Below are 10,651 nucleotides of genomic sequence, written 5' to 3'. Positions count from 1 at the left end.
TGTCTTTCAGCTTGTTTCAGAAAAGAAAATAGATAAAAATCTCCTACCTCCCAAGAAGATTATTGGGAAAAATTCCAAAAGCCTGGTGGAGAAAAGGCAAAAGGAGTTGGAGGTCTACCTGCAAACTCTGCTAGTCAAGTTCCCTGTCACTGCTCCGAAAGTTTTGCCACACTTCCTACACTTTCATTGATATGTAAGTTATGTTTTTAGCATATAAAAACGGAGGCCTGAGGGTCTTGCTTGGAGAGACCTGTGTGGAATCTTCACAAAGTAGCTGGAGCTGCTCTTTTTCTGCCTTTTGCACGATGCAACAAAGCATATTTTTCAGATTTTTGACAGCACTTTTTGTTGCAGTAGGTGCTGTGCTGACAAGTAGTGTGGGTAGGGACTCAAAGAGGAGGAAATAAATGCTGGCAGGGTAGCTGGAGGCTGTGAATAAATCTGCAGCTGAATTGGTTGTTAGGCTGAAGTCAGTAGTGCTGGCTCTCTGAAGGAGCATTGCAGAAGCGATCCACATGCACCCCTACTTAGTGGTTACTGCTTAGATCTGTGGTTCATTCTTGGAACAGTTTCCAGTAGCCTGAATGAAGAAAAATGGTGCTTCTCCATGAGAAGCTCACTGATGGAGTGGCCTCTAGAGAAACAGCTCCAGCCAGCAGACAGAATGTTAGGGTAAAGGAAAATAAGCAGTGGCTTGCTTTTGTGTTCAGATTGTGATTTGTTCATTCATCTCTTGTGGATAATTGGGCATTTTTACAGTATGGCATCGTGTTGTAAGGGGGAGATTGAACTTCATGAAGAGGAAAATGCACTGGAGAACTCTGTGGAAAGGAGGACCAGTAATTGCTTCAGGGTGGGATGTGCTGAGATGGCTCTTCATGGTTTCATATAAAGGCTTCAGAAGTAGTGGGTCATTAGATGCGTTGATACAGCTTTAGCAACAAAGAAGAACCTGCTTTTGTTGTATTCCATGAATGTAATTCCCCTGCTGAGGCCTGAGTTTGACTTGGATAAACTGTTCATGGTGCTGCTATTGCCCTGCAGATGTGAGCAAGGAGGACTAGTTTGTCATGAGGGAGCTTTTGTAAGTTGATTGGTGGTTTTAAATCTATTAAATGTGTGTGATAACATAAGGAGAATTCTGTTAAGATGGAGCAAACTTCCGGATCACCAGGAAGTTTCTCTCTTAAATGGTGTCTGTTTCATTAATGTTTTGGTCCAGTAACTTCAACAAAGATTTTTATGCAGGCAGAAATTCTTCCAGTCATTCTCACTTTTCAGTTAGATGATTTCTTTCTTGCTGTAATGTTCATCCCTTTTCACTTTTTCAAAGAACTGCTGTTACTTGCATATGAATGCTTCCATGCTTGTGTATTGTGTTTGTGTATTACAATAGAATGATAGAATCCAAGACTGGTCTGGGTTGGGAGGGACCCCAAGGATCACAGAGCTCCAACCCCCTGCCACAGGCAGGGACACCAACCTCCAGGCCTGGAGCTACACAAGGTTGCCCAGAGCCCCATTCAACCTGGCCTTGAACACCCCCAGGGATGGGGCACCCACCCCCTCTCTGGGCAGCCTGTTCCAGCCCCTCACCACTCTCTCTGGAAAAAGCTTCCCTCTAATATCTAATCTAAACCTTCCTTCCTTTAGTTTTAATCCATAAATGAGTGAAGCTGTTGTTTAATCTGCATTTCTTTGTTTAGGGGAGTCTGGCTTGAGGTAGAAATGCAATTGTTTGGGACTTGAGAGTACTTTTTAAATATTTACCAAAAGTAGTTAGCTATTCAGCAGAAAAGCTAAATATTTGCCACAGGAATTCAACTGGGGAATAATCTTCCTGCAGAACTTTGGTCTTCTAAAATATCTTTACAATATTAGCCCATGTGCATGCTTGAGGCTTCATAATGCCTGATACTGCCTCATTAATTTATATAGGAAGGCTGGTGATGGCACCAAGCTGTGTGACACGCTGGAGGGAAGGGATGCTGTCCAGAGGGACCTTGACAGGCTTGAGAGTTGGGCCTGTCCTGAAGGTCAACAAGGCCAAGTGCAAGGTCCTACCTGTGGGTCATGGCAATGCCGAGCACAGCTCCAGGCTGGGTGGAGAACAGATGGAGAGCAGTCCTGAGGAGGAGGACTTGGGGATGTTGGGGGATGAGGAGCTCATAGTGAGCTGGCAGTGTGCACTTAGAGCCCAGAAAGTCAACTGTCCCCTGGGCTGCTTCACAAGAAGTGTGACCAGCAGGTCAAGGGAGGGGATTCTGCCCCTCTGATCTGGAGTGACGCCCCCTGCAATGCTGCATCCAGCTCAGTGGTCCCCAGCACAAGACAGGCGTGGAGCCATTGGAGCAAGGCCAGAGAAGGCTGGAGCACCTCTGCTATGGAGGCAGGCTGAGAGAGTTGGGCTGGTTCAGCCTGCAGAAGAGAAGGCTCTGGGGAGACCTTATAGCGGCCTTCCAGTCCCTGAAGGGGCTACAGGGAAGCTGGAGAGGGATTGGTGACAAGGGCAGGGAGGGACAGGACAAGGGAGAATGTTCTTAAGCTGGAGGAGGGGGGAGTTAAATTGGGTATTAGGGAAAAAAAATCATCTTCCCAGGGACAGTGATGAGGCCCTGGCACAGGGTGCCCAGAGAAGCTGGGGCTCCCCTGGATCCCTGGCAGGGTTCAAGGCCGGGTTGGATGGGGCTTTGGGCACCCTGGGCTGGTGGGGGGTGTCCCTGCCCACAGCAAGGGGTTAGAACCAGATGGGCTTTAAGGTCCTTTCCAGCCCAAAGCTGCCTGGGATTCTGTGATTATTTTTTTTCTTGTCTATTCTTATTTGTAGCGTTTCCAGTAGGGATTATTTAATCTTATTCCCTAGGTTAATGGAACTAAACTGGTGTAGAAATAACCACAGTAAATACACTACAAGTGCTTTGCAGCCTTTGTGTTCCAGGGGAAAGCTGTGTCTGGCTTGGCAAAGAGCAGCAGTTGGATGTGACAGCAGTGTACAACCTTATTGTTGCTTTGGTGTTGAACAGGGGTATGCAGTGATATGGGGGTGCTTACTTCCTTGCAGTGTCTTATACTTTGTCATCTTAGATTTGGTTTCTTAACTTCCAGATAGAAGCTTTTAAAAGAAAATAATTGAGTACCCAGAAGCTGCTGTTCAGAGACACCTGCAAACAATGGATTTCTGTGGGATTGGCGCATATAAGAGAGCGAAGACAGAGGCCTCTTGTAGGTCTGACAGAGGACTAGAGCTCCTTTTCTGTGGGCTACAATACTCCACGTCATGACCTTGTTTCGATTATAAAGGTAGGAAAATTCTGCTGTGTCCCCCAGATGATGAAGGGAACACAGAGCCTGGGTTTCAGTCAGATCTCTGCATGCCAGGTGAGTGTAACTGGCTTTATCCAATAACAGAACTGTTGAATTTTGTTCGGAATGCAGCTTCGAGCTGCTTCTCCAAACTGTTCATCCTCAGTGAGTGGGGTTTCAGTTATACTAAGAATGTGCTTGTCTGAAATGTTCACCTCATCAGATGAGCTGAACTGTGCTGCAGATGGCCCATGGATTTATTTCCTTGTCATGAATCATGAGGGGTTTGTCAGTGAAGTAAACTCCTCAAATACTCATTTCATGATGATCAGTAATGCCTGTTTGTCCTTTGCAGCTACCTTAAAATGAGATGTGTGTGCCTAAACTATCACAGGTAGTTTTTTGTTCTTCTCGTGAGCCTTAGAGAGAGCTCTTGGAAGAGCTCAGAACTATTTCTGGACTTCTACAGAGCATTTGCTTTTTGTGAAGTATGGGAAATACCTGAACTGACCTTTGTGCTCCTTTAGATTGAAAAAGAACAAATTCCCACAGGGAGAATTTTCCAGACTATTTCTTTTCCTCCTGGAGCTGTCAGTGTGTAGAAAGAGGGTTGAGCACTGTGTAGGTCCAGAAGGGCAGAGAAGATAGAGGATGGTGAACAGGGACTTTGAATTCTTCTTCAGCAAGGAGGTTAAGTCCAGAAGACTAATTTTTACAGATCTCTTCTTCCCTGTAGACTTGTTAATCTAAAGTTATCAGTGTATTAGTGATGCTCTAAGGAAATGTTGAGTGCTTAATTGTCCTGGTTTTGGCCAGGACATTAATGCATTAGGTTAGTCTAATGTTCAAATTTGAAGAAAACTGTACTGGTAATAGTTTCTTTAAAACCAGGCTTTGTTTGGCATTGGGCTGATGATGGTCAGTAAGAATTGCTCTAGTTGCTGTTGCCCTTTTTGAAAACATGCAGCATGTGATTATTTAAATGTAGTTCAGTATTTTCCATCTTGGAAACTAAAAACCTATGAAATTAAATAATTTGATGAAGTATTTTCAAGTTACAAAGAGAATCTATAAGATGTGATGACAGTTGATTTCTATTTTTAAAAGTCCTGTACCACAGCAAGAAAGGGAGACTTATTTTGTCCAAGGATACACTTTGAACTGTAAGTGTGTAACACTTCATTGCAATGGTTTAATCTTTGCAGGAGATCAATGGGATCACTGCTGCACTGGCTGAAGAGCTCTTCCACAAAGGTAAAGAACCTGCAAGAATTTAACTGGGGATGGTTTCCTCCATGTGCATGCGTGTGTATACCTGTGAGATTTAATCTCCAGACCATGAGATCTGAGCCTTTCACATCAGACCGAGACTTGTTCTTCCTCTTCACCTTTTTCTTGCTATTTGTGCTTTGATCCAAGCTGTATTTGAGGAGGAACTGTCACAGAAGCACAGCTGCTTTTGGAAATAAATCAGAAATTGATGAATTCCTTGGTATGTTTTAGTGCAACCAGTCAGGAAGTTTGTGTCATTTCAGTGAGCCTTGATAGAGTGTGTTGAATGCATCACTTCACCTATCTTAATGTTGTTCTTCCAGAATTCAGGAAACATGAGACCTTCTGGTCAGTTAATGAAAGGATGTGCTTTTCTGAGGCTGAGAGCTGAAAATGAAATGCACTACTGCAACATCTCTAAGTGGCTCACCAGGAGCAGGAGGCGTGTGAAATGATTAACCCATGTTGAGGGACAGGCTGAATGCTGTGCTGTGATTCTGGCTGGCTGAGGTGATAGGTGAAGCGTGGTTCAGATTGTTCTGGCACAAAATTAACTTTAGGTGAAGCCACTTCAGAGGGGGCACTCAGCAAACACTTTAAGGAAGGTCCTGAAGAACTGTTCCCTGACTCTGTAGTGCCTGTAGCCTCACTAGTGCCAAAATCATTGATGTCTGACCGCTGTATGTGAGTGGAACCTTGTGGTGATGTGCAGCTGGACTCTGGGACTTGCTCCCACTGAAGCCAAAGGGAGTTTTAGTCTTTGGAGAACTCTGCTTATCACGAAAGCCGATGCTCTCCTGTCTGTCAGGTCAAACTGGTGTCCTTAAAAGGAAGAGGAGGAAGATGTTAATTCCACGTGTGCATGTATTCTGACTGCTGTAATCCACATTTGCTCTTGGGATGCTGTCAGAGGAGGCTTTTGGATGCTGTTTCCTAGTGTTCCTGGAAAGAAATGGGATTGTAAAAATGTTGCCAGATAATGCATTTCCTGCCCTGGGAGCTTGCTCTGGTGGTAGTGTGGTGAAAGTCCTCAGACTGTCCAAGAAAATGCTGCAGCTTTGCACATCAGCAGCTTAGCAAAGGATGTCAGGTTTGTCTGTTAGATGGTAGGTGCTGCTTTTTCTGGTTAGAATAAGTCTGAGCTGCTATTGAACTTAGGGATATCTCAAAGTTTAGCAATTTCTATGTTGTATAAATTAACTTTGGTTCCAGCCCTGTTAAGAGGGAAATTTGCCATTAGTTGCGTTGGGAGCTTAAGGCTTGAATGCAGAGAGTGCCTGTTTGAACACTTGGATTATTCTGGTGTTAAAGAAAATTTATCTGAATTCAGTGCTTCTAGTTTAGAAGCAAAAAGGACATTGTTTTGGTGCCTTAATCATGAGCTTAGAATATAAATGACAGAGATGAAATCGCTGACATTAGGTTTTGCAGGTACCATTTACTCTTTGGTAACTGGGGCAGCGTTGTGTTCGATACCATCATCCTGTGTTTTTCAGGAGAGCAGCTCTGAATGGCTGGAGAAGTCTTCAACATCAGACCCTTGCAGCCATATGCTGTCACTCTACAGTTGCTGCAGGGGGAGCCTACGTGTGCTAATGGAGATGCCAAAACTGATCTAGGTCATATTCTAGATTTTACCTGTCGACTCCAGTATTTCAAGGTGAGCCATGTTTGCACAAGTACTGGCGGTGTTTCTGCCAGAGTGATGGGATTCTTGGCATGCTTCTGGAGCCTAGTTAGAATGCACAAGATCTTTACTGGCAGTAAACACCTGTAAGCATTTAGAGCTCGGTGTTAAACAGGTGCTTATTCTACCAACCTTCAACATAGTTCTCTAAGAAAGACGTTGATTCTGCCATGTGATGTCATCTCTTCAGCGGTGCCCTCTAGGGTTTCTGTGACAGAGCCTTACTGGGTGCTGATAGGCAGGAAGGAGGCAGGAAATATTCATTTCAGCCTTGCATTCTTTGACAACACTATGGCTAGGCCAGTGCATACAGATGCATACATGCATGTGTGTGTAAGTCCTGTCCCCTTTCTCACCTTTAACTGTATTGGAAAGTTTAAAAACCCCCAAACCAAACTAACAAAACCATCAGTTTTAGAGATGAGTGGCCCAGAATTTCCAGGAAAAATGCCATTGCAGAACAAATGTAAAATGGCCTCAGATAATTTTTGTCTGAACCAGTTTGATATTTTGTTCTTCTACCAAATCAGTGAATTACAAAGACTCTTGCTGAGTAGCTTTTTTAACACTGCTTGCTACAGGTCAGTGTCTTTTCAGCCCTTTTATTACATGAAGAATTTCCTTGTAACTGTGTGGTATGTTCAAAGATGAAACGAAGTAGTGGTTTGGGGAAGGTGCACTGGAGGGCTTGGAAAGTTTAGAAAGCAAAACCACAGCTCTACTGTTATTCCTGTGGATCTTCAGTTGCCTTTGCCATCCTCTGTGTGTAGAACCTGTTGTTCAGAGGATTCTCTGGCTGGAGAAGAACATATGATTTAGAAAAATATTATATACAGCATATTATTTAGAAAAATACTTGAGAGTTTCTGGCCCTTCTGAAAGCTTGTGTGTGGGAGCCTTCAGAGTTTATAAGATATATGTAAGACCAAAAAAAAAACCCCAAACCTTAAGAGATTTCTCCCAAAATTTTATTCACAGCAACCAGAACTGCAACCGCCTGCCTTTTGCACTGGTGCCATGTGCTCTGGCCAGAATGCTATGGGCACGTTGGAAAACTAGATGCCTTTTTATGAGATGGTCTAATGCTTTCTTCAAGCCCATCTTGTCAGTGCCTTGGACTTCATCCCCTGGGCTGGAATTGAAGACAGTTCTGTCCTGGAGGATCCAGGTGTTTCAGGGAAGCTGGTTTTAGTGAGTGCCACTCTGGCTTGATCAGCTGTGGATGAAGCCTTGCTCAGTCTTGTCTGTGGGATTTGAGTGCCCCATGTGCTACAAAATACAAGCACCAGGTGGCAGCTTAAGTTCAGTGCCTCAAGTTCAGAGCACTTAGCTGGAGTGTAACTGATGGTTTGGGTTTTTTCTGCTGAAGAGTTAATCTGCAAGTTTCCTGTATCATCCCGTGTTTGACAAAGGGGTTGGAGCTGTGGCTGTCCCAGCTGCTGTACTTGTGCTCTTGCCCGTGCACAGCTGTCTGAAGTGAGCACAGGTTGGGTTGTGTACACTGACTGTTCTTCCTTGTTGATGACCAGGTCACTGAAACAGGGGGACCTTTTGGAACCAGTACCATTCAGGAGCATCTGTTGCCGTTTGACCTGTCAATTTTCAAATCTCTTCATCAAACAGAGGTACAACTAAGCTACTGCCTGTAATTTGAGGGGCTCTGTAAATGCCAGGTCTGGTGCATGGCTCTCAGGCTTGGCAATTGCTTTGCTTTGGTGCTGGGGTTGGGGCATGCAGTGTTCAGGAGGAGTGTTTTATTTGGGAAACAGTGTGGGGTTTTTCTCAAGACTTGGCAATACGGATGCCAGATGTAAATATTCAGAAGAGCTTGTGCATGTCTTCCCAAAGGATGTGTGTCATTTCCAGTGTATGCAGAAGCTACCCCAGGGTGGCTTTCTGTCCCTGTGAAGCTCCAACAGATGGGTTCTAATGGGAGCTCTTATTACAAAGTACTTCTTGTTTGGGAAGCAGCAGGGATTTCTGAAGTGATGTGAATTTGCTTGAGAAGGTTCACTTGAGTGCAGCGCTTCTGGCTTGAGAATTTGCGGCATTTTTTCGTTGCTCTGCTCTCAGTGTGGATCACAGGGCTTCCACTGGGAGTGTTCAAAACCTCTTTCGTCCCTTTCAGATCTTTCCAGAGTGGGAATGCCTGGTTGTGTCACACAGCCCTTACCCTGTGTTCCCTTCTGTTGGGTTCAGGACCTTTTGTTGGACATGCCTGCTGTCTCACTGATAGGAGAGGCTGTGCTGGTTCAGAGCTGCAGTGCAGTCCCCATGTCAGGGGCTTCCTGACATCTTAGCGTGGGAAGGAAACTTCAGTGGGCTGGTGTTGGGAGTGTGTCTAGCATGGATAATTTCAGGAGTAGCTTTGCTTAGTGTGGGGAGAATAAAAAAGGGTTTTGTTTTGAAGACTTTTGTGCCTGTGGGTTCCTGAAAACTTCTGGATGGGCTGGCAGCAGACCTGCATTTTCATCTCGTCGTAACTGCTGCCCAAAACCAAACAGTGGTGATCTGGAGAGATGCTTCCAGGGGCAGCAGGAGTTCTCTGGGAACTGGTTGTTGTTGCACAGTGTGCCCAGAGAAGGACCCATTTGCTAGACAGAGCTTGAGTCACATTGAACTGCAGAAAAGACTTTTATAATGTCAAACTTAGTCTGTGTAATGAGCTCATTGGTGTGTGTGAACTGCTGAGCTGGGCATCTCCCCTCCCCCGGACAGTTGTTGTTTATTCTTTGCAGTAAAGAAGGTGGGATACAGCAGTAACTGTGTTTGCAGGTCGAGCTGCACAGCTTGAGGTACCCACCTCTGCGGTTGGTGACAGTCAAACACTGCGCCCTGTTCAACTGCCTGGGCGGTTGAACCTGGGGGAATGCCCAGGGAAGGTAGAAAGTGCCTAGAGAAGATCTTTTGTGCAAAGAAATATTTGGGAACTAGTTTTTCTGTAGTTGTGTCCCTAATTTCTTGCTGTAGCTTTACCAAATGTTGGGCTGTCTGACCTGATACTCCCAGATTTGAAGGCAGTGCTGTAACTACTTTCCGGACCGGGAGGGAATCCGTCCTTGAAGCTTTCAGTTGCCTCTGCTGTGTCCCGTGTTTGTTCTGCCATTTCTGACTGTCATGTTTTTCCAGTAGATCAGTCATTGTGGGGGGAAGCTTCTCAAAGGGCTGACCTCATCCAAACATGCTCTGGCCACAATGAGTGTTCGGTTTTCGGCAACATGGATGAAGGTGAGAGGGAGTTTCTGATGGGCGTTCGAAGTGTGTGCGAGAATCGCGCCTGTGGTGGGGGAATCCCCATGTGGAGCCCTGGTACTTTTCTGTCCTGCCTGTTGCAGGTTCTGCTCTTAAAGCTGGGAAGCAGAAAGGGTTTGCTGGCCTCTCAGAACAGACTTGAAGTGATGAGATGTGTCCCTTCACAGGGATGTTTCTGATGCTTTGATTGGAATGTGCTTCTGTTACTCCTCGAGAGCTGAATGCGTGTGGCTTCTTCTCTGGGCTGTGATTTGGCAAGGCTGTGAGGAGCGTACCTTTCACAGTCCCTCTCTTCCTTCCCATTCTCCAGCCTGGGTTGGCTGCCAGTGTTTGGGACTCCCTCCCTGTGGATCTAAAATAATTCTGACACACTCAGCTCCTGCTTTAAGACCTTTAATCTGGGTGATGATAAGGCTTAGGGATCTTTCTTCCATAAGGTCATTTGGATTGCTTGTGAAACCATGGGCTTTCACCGAAGATGCAGGTACCATATTTTAGGGTGCTTGTCTTTAACAGGAAATCCTGGTGCCAGAGGCCTCTGAGTTTGATCAGTGGGAGCCAGAGGATGCAACTTCAAGCTGTCCAGTGACAGCAGTTATCCCAACTTGGAGAACTTTAACAACCTTGGATATGAGTCACAACAGCATCTCTCAAATTGATGATTCAGTGGTAAGAAATCTTTCTTCATTTGTGGGGGGAAAAAGGGTGGCTGGTCTTCTGTGGCACATGACTCAGCAGGGATTTTGCAATTTCTTCATGTATCTCTCTTCTGAAAGATTTCCCCTTGCACTGTCCGTGCTTGAGCTCCACAAGGTAATGCTGTGGAGATCAATGCACTGCTCAACTTACTCTGGTTTTTGCTTCTGTAATCTTTATCCAGGGTTCTGTGTAATACAGACAGGCCTGTTTGATGAGCTGGAAAGGCCTCTTAATGAGTTTGATCTGTAGTTAGTGGGGCTAAACTGGGGGCAACTTGCTTGTCTTCAGTGAGAACCCAGGTTTCAAATGCAAACGCGACCGTGCTCATCAGAGTAATCTGGTTCTCTCACCAGCAGGAGTCTGCACTCTGGCTGCACTAGAATGGGTGCTTTTTACTTCTGAAAGCTGTGAAGAGGGTCTGTGCCTTGGAGAGTTCCT

This window comes from Gallinula chloropus (genome assembly GCF_964237585.1).
Source record: "Gallinula chloropus genome assembly, contig: HAP1_SCAFFOLD_112, whole genome shotgun sequence".
Lineage (NCBI taxonomy): Eukaryota > Metazoa > Chordata > Aves > Gruiformes > Rallidae > Gallinula > Gallinula chloropus.
This window is presented reverse-complemented; position numbering follows the sequence as displayed.